At 41.2% G+C, this 21139-nt stretch overlaps 1 protein-coding gene across 2 annotated transcripts in view; it reads right to left on the bottom strand.

The window, feature by feature from the left end:
* The window catches only part of LOC124152410, a 45354-nt gene extending 26217 nt beyond the window's left edge, over positions 1-19137 (bottom strand). Inside the window, exon 1 of one of the 2 annotated variants that reach the window (XM_046525343.2) lies at positions 19003-19137. The gene's annotated coding sequence lies outside the window, so the exon portion shown is untranslated. Of the gene's footprint in view, positions 1-10024; positions 10074-19002 lie in introns of those variants that run through there. The other variant, XM_046525345.2, reaches the window with a different exon arrangement.
* Between the last annotated feature and the right edge of the window lie 2002 nt (positions 19138-21139).

Here is a 21139-nt window from a genome sequence, read left to right as displayed (position 1 = left end):
GACGCTAAGCACACAGAATTCGATGGCTGGATTACACAGAAAGTTAAACATGTGAGCATCCGTAGCCTCATATGTACACACAACATGTCGGAAAACGACTTACATTACTCTTCATCAATAACGGAAGAGCGAATCTCCTGTGCCTCATCAAACCCTTACTGGTATATCGTACATGGTGAACCTCAACGCTTATAAAGGTTCCACTATCAAGACCAACGGTCAAAGAAACGATTCATAATTTGTTTCGTTATAACCCCTAATATCCCGGATTGTCACCAAGCTAACAAAATAACTGGATAGATAAAACACACAAGCAATTATTGTATATTGTGCAACTCCACCACTTACCTCGTTGCCGAGGTCATCGTTCCCAATAAACGAATAAACTGGTACCACATGATTACAGCGCTAGATGCCAGGACGCCTCCTCGCTTCAAACTGAAGAGCTATTTACACTAGAGATGCACTTGTCTACTCATGCGCACTAATCAGCTTGTCATTAATTATGCATATCACACAGCACGTGCGAGGGAGGCATTTAGCCGAGTGTCAAAGGTCATGTTGAACGTCTGGGATATCCCCCGGGGAGTTGAGCTGAGGGAGATAGTTTCGAGGCGTTCTTAGCAGCATCTGAACGTTCGTTGTAGCGGATTACACAGTGGGCGTTCAGGGCAAGAAAATTGACAAACCCATCATGGTAATGTCTTCAAACTGGAACTGTCAACATTTACTTAACATCGAAACGTTTTCTGTTTACAAATTGCAACGCAATGCATCAGGCTAACAGTTAAATTACGGAGTATCGATGTATAATGGCATTTTTTATGCACACACGACCAGATGTGGTTACAAATTGCCATTTAATGCGTAGTCAGGACAATTACGACAGTATAAGTGTTCATGTACATGAAGAATTGATTCCCTGTATTTTAACACCACACACACATACTCAAGGAGTCCAACGACGTTTTGCCATGACGTAAGTAGGAATTATCACAACGTACGTTTCAGATTATAGTGTGAGTGAGTAAAGTTTTAAGTCACATCGGCAATATTTCAGCCACATCGTAACTATTAATAGTTAAACATAATTCTCAGATTATAGGAAAGTGATGTATAGGTCTCGTTGAGGTTACACATATGTCCTTAATAACATTGACATGCCATTGAATATCCCTGATCCCCGTCGAGGTTACACATATGTCCTTAATAACATTGACATGCCATTGAATATCCCTGATCCCCGTCGAGGTTACACATATGTCCTTAATAACATTGACATGCCATTGAATATCCCTGATCCCCGTTGAGGTTACACATATGTCCTTAATAACATTGACATGCCATTGAATATCCCTGATCCATTTTGGTCAAACAGTTGACGACAGGTAAAATATATACAGTTTGGTTCTTATGACAATGAATCAGTGAGGCCAAATGCATGTTTTATATAACACAGAAATATGGTGTTTAGGTTGCAATCACTTAACACCCGCCAGCAGCCATATTCTGCATCGATTTTATACCACAACAAATGTGAATTTTCCCGTGGTTTCATCATCAATTGGTTCTGTAACCTCTTTAACCAACAGGGTCAAGTGATGCGGAGGGCATACCTGTATTACCTCTTTTACCAATAGGGTCAAGTGATGCGGAAGGCATACCTGTATTACCTCTTGAGCCAATAGGGTCAAGTGATGCGGAGGGCATACCTGTATAACCTCTTTAACCAATAGGGTCAAGTGATGCGGAGGGCATACCTGTATAACCTCTTTAACCAATAGGGTCAAGTGATGCGGAGGGCATACCTGTATAACCTCTTTAACCAATAGGGTCAAGTGATGCAGAGGGCATACCTGTATAACCTCTTTAACCAACAGGGTCAAGTGATGCGGAGGGCATACCTGTATTACCTCTTGAGCCAATAGGGTCAAGTGATGCGGAGGGCATACCTGTATTACCTCTTTAGCCAATAGGGTCAAGTGATGCGGAGGGCATACCTGTATAACCTCTTTAACCAATAGGGTCAAGTGATGCGGAGGGCATACCTGTATAACCTCTTTAACCAATAGGGTCAAGTGATGCAGAGGGCATACCTGTATAACCTCTTTAACCAACAGGATCAATTGATGCGGAGGGCATACCTGTATAACCTCTTTAACCAATAGGGTCAAGTGATGCGGAAGGCATACCTCTATAACCTCTTTAACCAACAGGGTCAAGTGATGCGGAGGGCATACCTGTATAACCTCTTTAACCAATAGGGTCAAGTGATGCGGAGGGCATACCTGTATAACCTCTTTAACCAATAGGGTCAAGTGATGCGGGAGGCATACCTGTATAACCTCTTTAACCAATAGGGTCAAGTGATGCGGAAGGCATACCTCTATAACCTCTTTAACCAACAGGGTCAAGTGTTGCGGACGAGACACGTGTATAACCTCTTTAACCAACAAAGTCAAGTGATGCGGACGAGACATGTGTATAACCTCTTTAACCAACAGAGTCAAGTGATGCGGACGAGACACGGGTATAACCTCTTTAACCAACAGAGTCAAGTGATGCAGACGAGACACGTGTATAACCTCTTTCACCAACAGGGTCAGGCAATGGGGACGAGACACTTGTAGAACCTCTTTAACCAACAGAGTCAAGTGATGCGGACGAGACACGGGTACAACCTCTTTAACCAACAGGGTCACGTGATGAAGACGAGAAACGTGTCTTACCTCAAACCAACAGGGTCGAGTGATCTGACACTATGCGCCTATCCCCCGTTGTTTTTCAATGACATTCATGTTAATAGAATATAAATATAGCTTACCCAACTGTAACCAAAAAGGAATACATCTGAATGGCCCTTATTGATCATGGAAGCTGTTACATGTGCTCAAACCTACCACGTTTATAACATAAATAATAGATACAATGTTTCCCTGAAACACGCCCTACATACCTTGCAAAAACAACCCCACGAACAATAATTCACAGGTGCTATTGTTTACACGTCCCCAACCAGAAAAGGGACACCAACGTTTTATTAATATCAACTCCGAACACGCTTTAACAAACAAATATACTAGGGAGGCGAAATTGAATCCAACGATGCGTTCAGTTATTGCAATTACATAGCGACGTGTGTGTGTGTGTGTGTGTGTGTGTGTGTGTGTGTGTGTGTGTGTGTGTCCTTGTTTTACCCCTTAATGTCTTCATGCTGTATAACATGGTTTCATATGATGCGGCTCACCGGCCTTACGCTTTACCCACAATGACACGAAACGGTCCTAAATGAGCTATAATAAGCTCCTCACATCGCTACGTTCCCAATGAGGCCAGATCTCTTCATGTTCAGCACCCGCCACAAACGCATACAATGGAAAGTAATTTATACACCTGGAAAACACGGAATCGTATGGCACAAGTCAAAATTGAGAATAGCACCAGACATCATTTTTTTGTCACTGATGCGTCAGATTTGGACATCTGCTCAAAATGAATGACATGAAAACTGTTTGAAAGCCTAACGGGGATCTGAATGCTGAAATAACACCTCTTAAGCAAGAGTCGTATGACGCTCTTGGTAATCTTGGTGGAAAGAGAATGCTCGATTGTATTTTAAAAGTTGTTAAATGTAGACACCAAGAGCTGGAGCTACAGGAATACTGCCCGACAGCAAGAGAACTTCTGAGCAAGAGACGTGTGACGCTGTTTGAAATCTTGGTAGATAGAGCATGCTCGATTGTATCTCAAAAGTTGTGAAATGTAGACACCAAGAGCTGGAGCTACAGGAATACTGCCCGACAGCTAGAGAACTTCTGAGCAAGAGACGTGTGACGCTTTTTATAAATCTTGGTAGATAGAGCATGCTCGATTGTATCTCAAAAGTTGTGAAATGTAGACACCAAAAGCTGGAGCTACAGGAATACTGCCCGTCAGCTAGAGAATTTCTGAGCAAGAGACGTGTGACGCTTTTTAAAATCTTGGTAGAAAGAGCATGCTCGATTGTATCTCAAAAGGTGTGAAATATAAACACCAAGGCTGGAGCTGCTGGAATATTGCTTGAAGGGGAAGTTGACTATTGGAAAGTTGAAGTCATCCCTCTAGTCTTACAGTCTTGTGGAGTTTTTTTGTCACTCAATCTTAATGCATAGATTTTAACATGACACAGATAGAAATACGTCTTACTGTTTCTCATACATACCCCTACGACGTGAGTATCGCATTCACCTTCCATTAAAATCACATTACCATGAGATTTTATGACTTGGGAGAAATCCTCAATGAACCATTGACATTTACCTTGATTTAGAGAGTCGCGTTTCAACAACTCATTATCTGATATGGCACATATTAATCTACTTTCAGTAGAAACACAAACATTATTAATGGGACATTTTTATTTTTATTATTTTTACGATTATTGCTTTTCTGTAAGTATACGAGGGCTCCAAGTCCCTATATTTAATTTATGAAACATCCCTGTAGCTCTTGTGAAGTGCGCCTCCATGGAGGCCACCCAAATTGGTCGCCAGAAACCTTTTCTTTTGGAACGAGGCGACTTAAGTGGGTCTGGTGGTCAGGCTCGTTGACTCGCGCCCGACGGTGTGGCACTTTTCATAACATCAATCACTGTCTTACAGGTAGAATGATTGTCGCGTCAGAAAACAAATAAAATTATTGTAAAATGTAGCAATAAGCTTATTTGTTTCTGCAAAAAAATAATTATTTAACATAAAGGTAAGAAAGGATTATGGATTTACAAAACTCTAAAAGGTGATACTTTCATTTTCAGTGTTTAATAAATTTGCTGCTAAGACGGAAAAAATATTCTTCATAAACACACAAACCTTCTTAAAACATTGGGAAATACAATTAATGAAATATGTACAACTTTATGCAATAACCGGCAGTACATTATGTTCGAATTTTCCAGATGCACGTTGCTTCCCGCAACTCTAAAAATATCTGGCTGATGAAATATCAGTTAACAATAATTAAGCATACAGGTGAGCATGCCTTCGGTCAATAAATATGTGCTCCCAACTGTAAGGTTGGTGAATGGGAAATATGAGGACAAATAAATCAATTTCCGGGAAACATAAATACATTTTACGTCCAAGAACAATGATCAACAAAGTCAGTCGTGATATAGGGCAAGTATTGAATATGGCATCTGGTACTGATTGATAGGAGACATCGAGCTGTGTAGTGAGAACTAACATATGAGAGATATAGCTGTAACATGAACCAACGATATCTGGTGCAAAATGTTGATGAAGAGATAAAAACAGCCTGAAACGATTTCGAGAAAAATGTTTGCCATTAGAAAATCCAAGACAGCTGTCGAATTTAAGTTGACTGGCCATGTCACTATAAACTTACTGTCGTATTCGACGTAATTAAGCGCCCCGCTCTAATAAGCGCCCACGGCGATTTTTGCTAATATATTGGCGAGTGAACAATCCCAATCAGCACCCCTTCCGATTGATCAATGTACACAAGACTTATTTATTCGTGAATAATACGCACTCTTGTGTTATATCACCCTTAAATATGGGCAATTAAATTCTTGAAAAATATATCTGTCGTATGTAAACATTTCTGGCTGTTAGCATAAACCACGAAATTTACGATCTTTCAACCCAAAATAATATTCTAATTAGCGCCCCCTATTTCTAATTTTGAGAGCGCCCTGGGCGCTTATTACGTCGAATACGGTAGATGTAAAAAGAGTCACAGAATAAACCAATTCTGTATATGTTAGTGTTGTTTAACTGACATAGGGTGAACATGTAAGTCTATACTCAAAGTGTAAATTCAACGCTCGATCACTGGCCCACTACGCGCCCGAAAGAGTGACTTTAGTTTAACGCCACTTTTCAGTTATACCACTACGTGTAAGCTTTATGTGAGAGGAAGGCCTGAAGTGATGCAAGTCTCGGACACTTACCACTTTTGGAACCCACAAGCACGAGCGTGGTGCCGACAAAAGCAGGAATGTAAACAGTGCGAATAGGGATTCGAACCCAGAATCATAGGTTTCTGGCTCAAATATATCAGCCGCAAAACATTATTTATTTTAAACTTTAAGAAAAACTCATTATATTTTCTATGGCACGCTATTTCTTTGGTTTCAACATTCAGAAGCATTCTTTTCTTTTTTCCATAAATGACCCATTCCATTTCGATAAGAAAAATCCAGGCACTAATATTTTTTTTCAATTTGAAGTTTGCACAATACGGCTTTTCAATTGGACGAGAGGTTGGTCCTCTGATCGCGAAATTGACGTTCATAAGTGTTTGAACGACACAATTTGACGTTCATACGTTTTTCACGTGACCGTGTTCTTGAAATGACGTAAACACTGACGGACTACTTCCACATTCCTGGGGAAACCTCTGGGAATTCCGCATCACGAATGCATACAGAAGCGTTCTTTCTGATCATTTTGACCCTTTAATCTTGAACTCGGCGTTTTAGTATACATTGAAAAACGTCGGAGTTTGACTGCACGATCGTTCACGAATATCCTCGCAACGACCCATCCTAGAGAACAAGACGAAGAAATGCACTAAAAGTGACTTAACTATCGTAGTAACGACTCGATCCGTGTCTAGGCTGCCAGTGACAGTCTACAGCAATATATTAATTTACTCAAACCTGTAACCGCCTAAGGGTTCATCAACATATTCCGAAATCTCCCCCGTCACGTTTATCGAGTCGGCCATTTTTAAGTTTTGTACTTGATGTAAATGTTACGACGCGCTGCCATTGTGACTGACTTACTGAAGTTGTTCTTAACATACCTTTCTAATCTAATGGGGATATTATTTGAACACATGTGTTGCTAAGATGTTTATGAAGAGCAAGCTGTGCATCCATACGCTCATGTCACCTCTCTTTTTGAGGAACTATTTTACTCCGCGATATAGCTGGTTGTTGTATGGCTGTCAGTGTAAACATGAAGTCACACGTACTAAATACAATTGTGTATAGGCCTACATCCTTTGAGGTAAGAAATTGTGATAATAAATAATAAGAATTGACTTTCACTTTGTAAGTGAACGTGAATTCTTAATTATATTTCATTCTGCATTTCACAATTCTGTTAAACACGGACGCTGAAGTGAACAACTTTCTGTTGTTTGTTTGTTGATTAAGACGTTGTCAATCATATCCACGCTGTGTGACATAAACCTGTAAATAAATATTGACCAGACAATCCAGTGATTGATAATAAGAGCAACGATCGACGCCGTCGGTGCACAGGGCCACGCAACGCGACAAGTAACCGAGCTTACTACTCTATCCATTTAGTCGCCTCTTACAACAAGCAGGTTTATTCTTACCTGGAAGCCTCACAGGTCACGTGAGACGGGTCACATCTCACATCGCGATATCCTGCCCAAATAACTACATGTCAAAATCACTACTGGCTAACACAACAATAGGTAAATGTAACTGTAATCAAGTACATTGACTGATCACAGAACATTAGAGTACAGGTGCCAAAACGGATAAAGCTGTGGCTGTTGGCGTTCAACAACTGATGAAGACGGTGCCTCATGTGACACGGGCGGCTTCATGATAAATTACAAAAACAAAACAACCCGTTTCATTACAAAAAATCCATTCAAACACCAAACGCTTTTATCACGGAGAATTGCTTTTTTCGTGATGCCATGTTTCCGTAACCTACAAACAAGGCTCGTCCCCCTCTCAAAGGTCCCCATGCGTTGAAATGGCACGGGCCAATCTGAATGCGCGTCAGGAATAAATTAATTTTGGCAATATGCGTTTGTTTAAAAACTGTGGAAAAATGAGCAATGCAAATATATTCCGTGTAATAACCAATTGAATAATTTACCAAGAGGTGAAACATATGTATTTATATAGTTAACTTATCACCGAGTTCACAACAAATCACGTTCCGTATATATTAGAATATTTAAAGTGGATATGTAACCATGGAGATGGCTGAATTTGCTCAGGTCATGCCTATATTTCATGGTATTCATGGCCCATGTGATCGGTGAAGATCCGGTGTTGAATAGGTCTTCAGCAACCCATGCTTGCTGTAAAGGCGACAATGCTTGTTGTAAGAGGCAACTAACGGGGTCGGGTGGTCAGACTCGCTGACTAGGTTGATACATCATCGTTGTCATCGTATCCCACTTGAGTGGATCGATGCTCAAGATATTAATTACCGGATTTTCTGGCCCAGACTCGATTTTTACAGACCGCCGTCATATACCTGGAATATTGCTGAGTGCGGCGTTAAACAACAAACAAACAAACAAATCATGGCCCATGTCAAAAGTAAACAGTTGAGGTCTATGTCTGCTGAGCTGAGTTTAGTTTAGTTTGTGTACCAAGTATTAGTTTACATTAACTATCTCTAAATATGACTTTGTCGGACATTGCTCTTGGGTATACATTCAATGTATACTAGTGAGTGTGTGAGTATGATTTTACGCCGCTTTTAGCAATATTCCAGCAATATTACGGCGGGGGACACAACAAATGGGTTTCACACATTGTACCCATGTCGGGAATCGAACTCGGGTCTTCGGCGTGACGAGCGAACGCTTTAACCACTAGGCTACCCGACCGCCCCTCAATGTGTACTACCTCGCACTGACACATATAGAGACAATCAACTTCCATAGCTGGTGCTTTAACAATGATGTTAACGTTGCTATATTACCATATTAACGGGTGAATATGTGTAGATGGATTATAAATATACAAATTAGGGCAGTGGTTACATACTTAAAGCGGATTTAGTTCCAATTATTTATACGTGGATGGTTACCTGGTTCTCTGAGATACCCCTACACACACCTCTGTGTTATGTCAGATCCGTGTCACATAATTTTATTATATTAAGAGACAAATGAGCACACAAAAATAAAGTTTGCTAGAAAATAAACGATTCCTCAGTAAACATTCACAAATATATGATGGTTTGTTTTCCACAAATAATAACGCAAATACATAAAAAATTCGAACGGATTATTTCGAAAATTGTAAAAGAAACCTCTCGCATAAAATAAAGCTTTCCTAAAATGATCAGTATTAAATTCTGACAGAACTTGTGAATGAAAACTTAGTGTAATAAATAATCTGGGTTTTAAATTACCTAAATGGGTGACGTACATATAATCTGGCTTATTAAACCTCTAAGAGTCTAGTATGTTACTCTCACACAATTCAATCAGTTAACTACCAACTATACCAGAGCTACTAGTGTATATATTTATGTCCAGCACATAGTGTATACTTAGCAAAAGGTCTTAACACCTTAAATTTGAACAACTTTGAATAACGAAGAGTGTTTGTTATTTAACACACTGAGCAATATTCCACTAATATGACGGCTCCTCGGACATGATCGAAACATCACAAGGCAAACCAGTAATTGATTTGTAAGCCATGATCCACGCGGTCGAGGTACGATGGTACGCGATCAAAGTTAACTTCTGCTTCGAAAATATCAACTAAAACACGCCAAGTCTGGACAAAACAGAAATGTTAAATAGTCTCACAGAAATTCTTTATATCAATATCTCGTAGAGAAAACCCTAAATGTACAGTCCGACGTAGAAGATCTACACACTTGTAATATTATCGCGCAGGTTTATGGTTTATAATCCATCGAAAATAACACACTACACGACATGCGTGTCTCTATTCGATTATTCGCAGGTGTCAGAATTCGAAAGAGTCTCACAGAAATGCTGAACATCAATATTATCGTAGAGAAAATCCTAAATGTACATTCCGATGTACACACTTGTAATATTATAGCGCAGGGAGAACAGCATAGCATGTGCAGTCGGACAAAATATGTATCTAATGAAGAACAAGAATTGTCAACGTTGGAAACGTGTCCTGCTCTAAAAACACGATCAATGTTTCAAGGAGTGAGCGAGTCACATTGTTTAAGCGCACTCGTTCTCCAAACCTAATAAGTTGATAAAAGTGACAAAACTCCAAACATTATTTTACGGAACAACTTACTTTTTCATCAGGAACTTGTCAGATGGGTCATGGCGATAATCTTTCGTAATGTCCGACCGTGACCTTGTATAGATCGAGAAGATCAAGGGCGTTAATCTCACGGCTTTGATGAGAGTGCTTTCCCTTTCACGATGTACACTCAAGCTCCTCACAGCGATAGCCCATTTACAGAACTCTCTATACAATCGCTGACAAGTGACAATTTGAATTTCTATTTCATTATAGTATCATGTAATTAATATAGTAAGAATGTAAGGGAGAAGTTGGTTAATTTTCAGTTGTCTCGAACCTATCTAATTATTAAAACAACAAAGTAAATTCATCTGGAAAACATGCTCAGTCGTAAACCTTTTCAAAATGAAATATGATGGCATAAATAAAATAAACAAAAATATAAACGTTACTATATTTGGGATCAGGGGGCAAATTTCAAGATTCTTGTAATGACCGCGTCCAAACTGGTGGCAGTGATGTTACCGAGAGTGTAACGAAGGTGTCACGCGCTGGGGAGGAGCTTGATGCACACTGATGACCGACGAGCACCTTGAACGTCATGTATCAGGCACGAGAATGTTATTTAATTTCCCACAGGTCACGTAAATCTATGTTGACCGATACTTAAATTATAATGAAAGGCCAAATTATTTTTTAATCTTTAAAAACTGTGTTTGCATTGCCCTATTATACCGCGGAAATAATATGTGTAAATAACAGTAGTATTTGATTCACTACTGTCCATGTTGAAATACGTAATTCCATGAGTAATTACTTGCCCTCCCAAATTTTCTTCCATGAAATAGCAGCACGCCTCATAAAAAATACATACATATTGTTATTGTACATTTTAAAGTAACAGTGACACAGGGGAACACGGTTGAAACGTGAATGCGACGTGAGGTGGGGTTTGACGTCGCGTCCAAGATAATTGCACTTATATAGCGACGTGCATGTACGTGTGTGTGTTTGTGTGGCTGCTTGTACTAGTCCGGACTGATGCCGATTTTTATAGTGCTAGCTCACTGAGATACCATGCCGCAGTTTAACATGAATACCCCACTCAGACACAGTATACTGACTCCGAGCCGACCAGTCCTCGTTTTAGCCCCTTAATGCCGAGCGTCAGACTGGGTAACAACAACCATCTTTTAACGTATTTTGGTATGACGCGGCCGGGGATCGAACCCCGGACATTGCGCTATCCGGGCGGCGTTCTACCACTAGACAACGGAGGCGGTCCCAATGTGAATGTACAGGGACACTGCGCATGAATACCTCATTGTGTCGACACAGTTATATAACAGACCCATGGCCACGTTCATAAGAACTGCAGACTAGCAGTATGTGGGTCAGTGAGTGAGTGAGTACGGTTTTACGCCGCTTTTAGCAATATTCCAGCAATATCACGGCGGGGGACACAAAAAATGGGCTTCATATATTGTACCCACTTCGGGAATCGAACCCGGGTCTTCGGCGTGACGAGCGAACGCTTTAACCACTAGGCTACCCGACCGCCCATCCAGCAGTATGTGCTGAGCATAAGCGAAAGTGTTTCAATTTTATATCTTTAACTAATCTAAAATAATATACAAATCGCATTACCTTCTGTCTATAAATATCACTTTGAAAGAGAATATGTTTCATCAATGTATGTTTGTTTGTATCTTTTGAAAAGTTAACAAACAAATGATGAGAAGCCGATCGGTTGTTCAATGCGAAGACACATACTCATTATACCAGCGGCCGCTTAACCAATGGGCAACCCGACTCTCCCATGTTATACATGACACATCCCCAAATGACTATATTTGCAAAAACGAGATAACTATTTCTTACACACCTGTGGGTGAGAAACCCATTTGAGATATTTGGTATCAAACATATGTGTGAAATCGAATTCCAGGCCGGTGATTGGCTACTTCATAGTGATGACCTGAGGTCAGATGATGACGGACTACTTTTCTGATTGTAAGTCATTGATAAGTTGCTCGTGCTTCAGTCGAATGTTCACCTCCGTCTGTATTGCACCACGGGACTGTGTAATAATTGATAATGATAAACAAACTCGACCTCGTCTGCGAGTTTGTTTGTTATCATTATCAGTTACATTATCTGCTGTATGTCAACGTATCATTTTTTTATGTGTAATGCACCCCCTGGATGCCAAAGCGTCACATATGTCCCTCCTCTTCAACCCTCACTTCGAAGTCGAATAAAATTCAAAAAACATCGCGCAAACTAATACAATTCGCAGTTTTGAATTCACTCTTCTCTTTATCATTTGCTGTCATTTAGGCAAAGTGACTTCTGAAAATTAGGTACAAATCTAGCCAAATCACAATTCACGGCGTTATTTACTCCGTGTTTTGAAATCTAAATATTGGATATTTACTCGAATAATTAAAGTAGAATAATAGCATATTAGTGATCACGGGTATCACAACACTAATAGTAATTCTGAAACGTCGCTGTTAAGTCTAGAATCGTTTGGACTGTTTTGGAAAATACGCATTCACGAACGCCGAAGTGTTCGTTCCGCCATATTAGATTGTGTTTACAAAATGCCGGTTATGACACGCCTATTCGATCAGATATATTTGAAACTCAGATGCTATACAATTACATGCATCCCTGAATTCCTCATATATTTTAGAAACAAATGACATATTTGTCACCAATGCAAATTATCTAGATGAAATCATGCGAAATAAATTAGGTATGGAAACAAAAACTATGCCCGGAAAACTGTACTTGCTGAAATGTAAACAGAGCAAAATATTGAGATTTTACATTGTATTGCATGCTTGGAGGTACTTTTGTCTAATTATTACTTGCATAGGCTCAATCACGCGTTTGAGAATATTCATGGGAAAAGTATCGTTGCACTAATAATGGAATTCAAAATATAAACATTACAATGATGTGGTAAATTCAATAGAAACCGTACAAGTGTGACGCCATGACTGACGCTAAATCACGCACAACAACGACGGTAGTTATCTGCATTTCTGACTAATTCTCTTTATTACATTGAAAAAAATGATAAACAAATAACAGTACGCAGATTGTCAGAATGTGTCTGATTACTTACGTGACACATTTATGTATACTAGCCACATAAAGAAACTGTGCACGGAGAAAATATATTCTGGATTGATATACAACACAGCAAGAACAAAATGATGCAGACGCTGTAGCAGCTGAATGATCGGACCATAAGAAAATGTCAACGGGACCTGAACAACATCTGTTACGATGACGTCAGAAGATCAAAATGGAGTAGGGGGTCAAACGACAAAGTCACAAAGTCAATAACGGTATGACCACCCTGTGCGTGAATCACAGCAGTGCAGCGGCGACGCATGGAGTCCACCAAATGGGCATGGAAGGCCTGGGGAATGGCCTGCCATATCCTCCTCAAATCCTGTGCCAAGTCACGGACGTTATCTGGAGGATGTGGAAGACGACGCAGACGGCGCTCCATTTCATCCCACACATGCTCTATTGGGGAGAGATCTGGAGAATTTGCAGGCCATGGCAGTAACATGACATTGTTATTGTGAAGGAAATCCATTGCGACCCTAGCCGTGTGAGGACGAGCGTTGTCCTGTTGAAATGTCAATCCCGGGCCATGACGTTGCAGGACAAGGAATGACCACAGGCCTCAGAATCTGATCTCTGTAGCCAACACCGGTGAGATTGCTCTGAACAAACACCAAAGGGGTTCGGTGCCGTGCTGTTATCCCACCCCAAAATATCACAGAGCCACCTCCAAAACGATTCCTCTCCACAATACAGTTGCGTGCATAACGTTCTCCCAAACGCCGGTAGACACGTTGGCGCCCGTCACTGTGGGAAATGTTGAACCTCGATTCATCTGTAAAGACAACATTTCTCCACCATATTCGAGGTTGGCGAACATGATTTCGACACCATCTTAGACGGTTGACGCGATGACGGTGTGTCAGGATGGGACGTATGGAAGGGCGTCGTGGTCGAATCCCGTACTGACGTAAACGATTCCTGACAGTGTTGGGATGGATACGGCGCAGTCCAGGAATTGTCTGGGACGTCGTTACTGCCGTTTGGAACCTGTGTCGGAGACGTGTAACTCGAATCCATCTGTCCTGTCTTGGCGTCGTTACTCGGGGACGTCCTGAACGTGGATGGTCGGCAAGGTCATTTGTGTTCTGATAACGCCTCACCAATGCCGATATCGTGTTACGATGGCATTGGAAATGTGTTGCCACCTGTTGTTGGACTGTGTGCCCTTATATCTATAATTTCTCCGTGCACAGTTTCTTTATGTGGCTAGTATATATACGATCCCTTAATCAACGAAAATCCTCCTCTGGAAATCACGCGTACTGTTGTCAGTTACACGCCATTTTGCAAAAGTCGGTCACCGGTAGTGATGTCATACTGAAGTAAACATTGTTGTACATATTTGGACAGGTAATTGAGGTGTAAACTTTAAACTCGGCATCCAGCGTGTTCTTTGTATCGCCTTGATAATCCACAGACATGGCGGAAACCTTTTTGTGTAGGGTCACATTATTTATGAGTAGTAAGCAGTACATGGAACGACGTCACTTATGACAATGGTGTTATGTATTAATGCGCCACTGCGATCATGAGAATATACGAAATGCAACCCGATGCTAAAAGGGTGCGATTTTAGGGTGTGTAAGAAACAAATTACTGTACTCGTGCCTGTCGGATACCAAAATGATTGATCTTGCAACTCGTTGTTACAAAGCGCAGCTAACGAGCTTTCGCTCGTTAGATACGTTTTGAAACAACTCGTTGTAAATCAGTGGTATCTGATAGACACTCGTGTAGTAATCTCTATATCTACATGAATTATTTCCTATGATACGTTCATGGCATTTGTGCGGTATATAAGTGTGTAATATTACACCCTTATAAACAGCAAGTTGAGTTTGTTAGTTTCCATTTATGTTATAAATTCATTATATTGACGTCTATGCGTTTTTCGAAACAATTACTTCCAGAAATTGTTAAAATATGTGCATTTATTCCTTTTATTTAAGACGCCTTGTGAAATATTCGCCATGCATGTTGCAAATACTGAAACTAACTATATTAATTAAATTCCATTACAGGAACTAGGAAAAGCCGGAGTGTCCAAGTCTGTTGTAAACCCATTTCCGAAAATGTTCAAATCCTGAAAGGGTTTGCTGGTACCAACTTATCTTGGACGAAACAAGAAATTCAGGGTATTGACAGCCTCACACGAAGAATCATGTCAGACAATTGATTCCACCACCCGTGCTCCTCCCTCAATCGCTTGTATTTACCAATCATAATGGGAGGGCGTGGTTTGATTAACGTGGAGGCTCTTCATGATAGAATTTTATTGTGCACGTTTGCACACATTTATTTGTCTGATAATGCTTTTCTGTATGTTGGACATAATCTCAATGTCGGTGTTGTTTTTGTTGATGGTTCTGTTCTGCTGGGCGGTACAGAAATGAGTGTCAACCAAGCGAAGTGCCATATCAAATCGGCCCAGACTCAGTTTTTCAAGAAGACGCTATTTGAACAACTGCATCGAGTTTATGTGCAGTGTGTTGAGGGGATAAGCAGCCCCGCAGAGTCTTTCGCTAGATGAAATCTACTGGCCTGAAAAGTGAAACAGAAGGCTTTCTGCTTAGGATCAGTCACTTCCCCCTGGAGGCCGCCAATGTGTGATTTTGCATCAAAATGTTAATATGAAATGTGGATAATGTAATGAATTTAATGAGACTGTCCAACACATTGTCAATGGATGCCCAGCTTTGGCACAAACACATTATCTTATGATGGTGTGGCTCGCCATGCTTGTGGTTTTGGCACATAGGTCCATCCATAGAATATGTAGAGGGCGTCATAGAAAATGATACGTAAATCCCTGTTGACACTAATGTGATTGAAAAACATGGCAAATATGCAGACCTCGCTTTCGAAATGTCACGCTTGCATCCCAAGTACCAAGTTGTCCGACTCCCCATTGTTCTCAGTGCCTTAGGTTTGGTACCTCCCAATCTGTTGACTGACATTGGGAGAGTACCCGAGTTTGCTACCAGGAATACAGCCCTTCTGACAATCTGGGTAATGCAAAAGGCTGCAATGTTGGGGAGTCTTCTCCGAAAAGTTTTCGGTGGGTGTAACTAGGCAGCGCTTCCTGGGGGAAGTCCCATTCGCTGTCTGGGCTGCGTGTAGAGGGGGCAAGGGCCCTGAGCTGATGATGAGCATAACCAGCCTGACTGTGCCAGGATCACCCAAACCCACTTTGCTGCATTTATTTTTTTAATCTGTACATAATCACATTTTACTGAACATGAAGAAAACTAAAGATGTCACAGTGAATCAATGTTACTTCGGCCAAAACAAAAATCAGAAAAAAACAGCTCACCAACTCTTCGGAATAGCCCGACAAGCGCGTTCGGAATAGCTCGAGAAGAGTTTTCGGAATGGCCCGACAAGCGTGTTCGGAATAGCTCGTGAAAGCGTGTTCGGAATGGCCCGACACGGATGTTCGGAATAGCTCGACAAGAGTGTTCGGAATGGCCCGACAAGGGTGTTCGGAATAGCTCGAGAAGCGTGTTCGGAATGGCCCGACACGGGTGTTCGGAATGGCCCGACAAGGGTGTTCGGAATAGCTCGAGAAGCGTGTTCGGAATGGCCCGACAAGAGTGTTCGGAATGGCCCGACAAGAACGTGCGGAATAACCCGACACGGGTGTTCGCGGAGCCGACAAGAGTGTTGGGAAGTTTTCCATGGTCTCCCCATTTCGATTGCGAAATAAATTGTTGACATATGATACTCAAACTACAACAAAAACGACTTTTAAAGTGACAAAGTATGACACTAATGACATATGTATCCATCACCGACATCTAAGGTTCGTTTCTGGGCATCAATAGAGGTAATCGGATCGGGTTGTATCATGTGACATACACGCTGTTAATGTGCGTTAATAAATTTGACCATAAATTCTGTGAAGAGGTTAATCACGATGACACATCTAAAACGTTAATGCCGGAGAATACCCAGTCTCGATTATCCACCCAAATTGTTTCCATTGCGCGTAAAAGGAAGAATAGCGGTGAACATACTCGTTATATGAGTGAGTGAGTATGGTTTTACGCCGCTTTTAGCAACATTCCAGCAATATCACGGCGGGGGACACCAGAAATGGGCTTCACACATTGTACCCATGTCGGGAATCGAACCCGGATCTTCGGCGTGACGAGCGAACGCTTTAACCACTAGGCTACCCGACCGCCCCCTCGTTATATGAACGGATCGCTGAAAATCAGTCGGTGTTTAAAACACCGTCCACACTGAGTAGCAAGTACACACGATTTTTTGTTACTGTTAGCAAATACATCGGTTAATTGGAATGTTATATTGTCTTTCTCAAAATTGAGTGTGAAAGGTTTTACGCCACATTCAGCAATAGCCCTGTTATATCATGGTGAATGGGCCCATGGTATTAAGTATGATAGAATGGAGATCCCATACCCTGGAAAAGGAGGATGAGAACGGGATTATCAAATTAAAAGAATTTACAAAACCACCAACCACACGCCACTGTTCACGTTGAAGGTAAACAGGTTATATGCCGGAATATATTAACCATATACTTTACATTATGTCAAGTTACACCAGCAGGAAACGTAATATCCTGTATGATTAATCACCCGCTCCAACCTGCTGCCGCGGGGTTTGTCTAGTAACCCATCCTTCAGGCACCCTCGACGTTGATGTGCCATTGCTGTCGTGACACCTAGTATCACACATCGTCACCGTGATCTGCTTCATCGTGCGCGACGTGGAAGGTGTTACCAACTTCTGTTTGGTTAAGCGTAAAACTCTTGGTTGAACACGGAGCTGCTGAGCATTAATTTGTGAAAGCAAATATTTCCCTATATCCTGCCATAACTCTTGGTTCTTATACACCTGCCTAAAAAACATAACTTTTATACCATTAACACTATGAGTGAGTAAGTCCTCTGAGCTTTTAGCAATATTCACGGCGGGGGACAAAAGAAATCTTCACACATTGTACCCATGTCGGAAATCGAACCCGGGTCTTCGGCGTGACGAGGGAACGCTTTAACCACGAGGCTACCCGACCGCCCCTTTAACACTATGACAAGTATGTGGTGGTTAAGTGGGTAGGATGTTTGTTTTTTTGGCCAATATTTCAACTGTGTTCTAAAAAGACGACAAAATATAGCGAAAAACCTTTTCCATAAGCATGCAAAAAATTAGCTGAACAAAGACTAGTATCAAGGATTATTTTCAATAAAAACATGCAATATATGTGTAACAGGGTCAATAAATTATATATTGTGCATTACACTATATGTGGTTAATAGAATACGTATGCCAACATAGTGTTAACGACAGTTACGATAATAATATAGTTTTACGCCACTGTAAGCAATCCAAAACATACTAACATTTGTGCATCGAACCCATATTTTCGGCGTGACGAGTTAACGCTTTAACTGCATGGCTACCTGATCGTTCCACCCCTACACCTAGCAATTACATGTATATTAGCATCCCTCATAGTATATAGGAACGCTTATCATTCGAGACTTGAATCCCGTCAGCATTTTAGCATCGTGTCATCATGTACTGTCGTGACGCGATGCAGAGTTAGTCACTATCTGAAGTGTCATGATATGTCTTACAATCAATGTATTGTTTATGAAACAGTTAAGTTATGTACCTGTTCCGATCAAATATTGAATTATATTCAATATCAAACATGTATACATGCGGTAGAGTAACGGTTTGGCTTCAGTTATAAATATCCATCGGAATATATAGACCGTATTATAACGACCAGCTCTGTATCAACAATGATTTACTAACACTGTGATTGTACTTTCGTAACCATAACACCATGGTTTTCAGCGTAACGCGCGTTTTGTGAAATATCAACAACATGAAGTGCTTACCTGGAGGAATATAGTCAGGTGTGCTGCGTAGAGTGCAGGTCGCGAGAGTGACAACCAGCCCGGCTGTATGTCAATGTCTGGCAGCGTGCCTCGGTATACCGCAACGCGCTCGCTATAGGGCTGGACGAAAAGGAACGGAGAGATAGGCCAATAACGATCATACTCGAGGGGGTTATTATGCTATCTTGGGTGTTGAGCATCAAGCTGTTACAAGGACTTTCTTTTAACCACGTGACTAAATATCCAAGCGGCATGTGATGTCGAGAGATTGTTGTTTGTTTGTTTGTTTATTTGTTTAACGCCCTTCATGAATGTTCAGCTGCATCGCGGCCTGTAATTAATGAAGTCTGGGCCAGACAAACCAGGGATTGATATTATGAGCAGCGTATCACGCTGTAGGAGCTCGACGACGCACAATGGACTAACAAAACAAGGCATGAATATGGAACCTGACCACCAGATCGATTTTGTCGACTCTCTTAAGTAATGCAATAGAGCCCCGGGGACTCCGGGGAGCTACAGTGTGTATGAGCCTGGATCCCGACGAGGTTAGAGTCTTCTGTTTGTTTGTTTGTTTGTTTGTTTGTTGTTTTCACGCCAAACCCAGCACTATTCAAGCTGTATGGCGGCTGTCTGTAAATAATTGAAACTGGGCCAGACAATCTAACGATTCACATCTTGAGCACCGTTCTACGCAGTTAGGGTGAACATGCTTCAACCAAATCAGACTGACCTCCTGATCCCGTAAGTCGCCTCTTACGACAATCATGGTTTGCTGAAGACCATTTCTAACTCGGATCTTCACGGGGATATTATCTTCTGTAAAGGTATTGACGCATATAACGGAGGGGAATTGCCACATGGAGTCTTATCAGTTGTGCTCCTCTGAAACTGCTTTCTGTGCCCGATGAAATATAACCAACCCAGGAGAATCTGTCCCGTCCCCGCACAGCAGTTGACAAGAGGGACCGGTGGTTTCACAAGCACATTTTTAAATGTTGTTCGTTTAAAATACATCCTTACGAAGTATTATTGGTAAACTGGACGCGCGTCGGTTGTTAATACTGGTCATACGACACGCCTACGTTGCAACGTGGTGGACTACGATTTATGTGATGCAGTTGTTGATAAGGATTCAGTCACAGCCCAAACAACACTTAGTACAGCGTACGTGCTGAGAAGAAAGGTCGTGTTTGCTTTAAACATATTTCCATTTCAAAAGAAATCTGTATCGGTAAACAATCAAAAATATGCACGTATAATAATCACAAAATACAAGGAACAGGATATATGAAATTCCATCGATAATGAAATAAAGCCGGACGTTGCAACGTGGTGGACTACGATTTATGTGATGCAGCTGTAGATAACGATTCAGTCACAGCCCAAACAACACTTAGTACAGCGTACGTGCTGAGACGAAAGGTCGTATTTGCTTTAAACAAGCTGACCATTCAAAATTAAAACGCAGATCTAAATACATGCGTGACACACTCGCGCGTGGGCCAAGTTGAGAAGATGAGCATCAGAGGGCCATTTCACTTTTGGCGACGAAGACTTATATTGTTGCAGGTTTACAAATAAATGACATGATGAGTCAATCTGATAGTACAGGAGGCAGCGGTTCGGACAATCATTCTAACGTGAGAGAAAAAGCCAACTTCTGCTCACACCTCAGCCGGTATCTACGTCAGGCCCGCACTGTCCCAAGCGGGTCGTGCGTCGTCACACTGATTAACCAGGGTCATGTGTCCAAACCTCATAGAGAAAACACAACACTCTTTTTAGTATAGTTAAGTGTAGAAATATTTCAAGTAATGTATAAACGACTTGATCATGGTCAATAGGCAGTGTAGTGATATATTACCGAACAAACATGGTCCTTTTACTACAAGTAGTCAGTGAAGAACATATTTGGCCATGTTTGACACAGGAAGGTCTTGTGGAACCTGGTGATGTTATTAATAGATCAGTTAACGTTATTTCAGAGGTGCTTCTTAACGCAGCTTTGTTACAACCCTTAATGTAAAAATTACTCTTAATGTAAACAGTATTTTACATTAAGGGTTGCGGGTTCACCCTTGTGACAACTCCCAATGTAAAAAATACTCTTAATGTAAAAAAGTTTAAATTATGG

Source organism: Haliotis rufescens, unplaced genomic scaffold (genome assembly GCF_023055435.1).
Source record: "Haliotis rufescens isolate VD_foot unplaced genomic scaffold, xgHalRufe1.0.p SCAF_8, whole genome shotgun sequence".
Lineage (NCBI taxonomy): Eukaryota > Metazoa > Mollusca > Gastropoda > Lepetellida > Haliotidae > Haliotis > Haliotis rufescens.
This window is presented reverse-complemented; position numbering and strand designations above follow the sequence as displayed.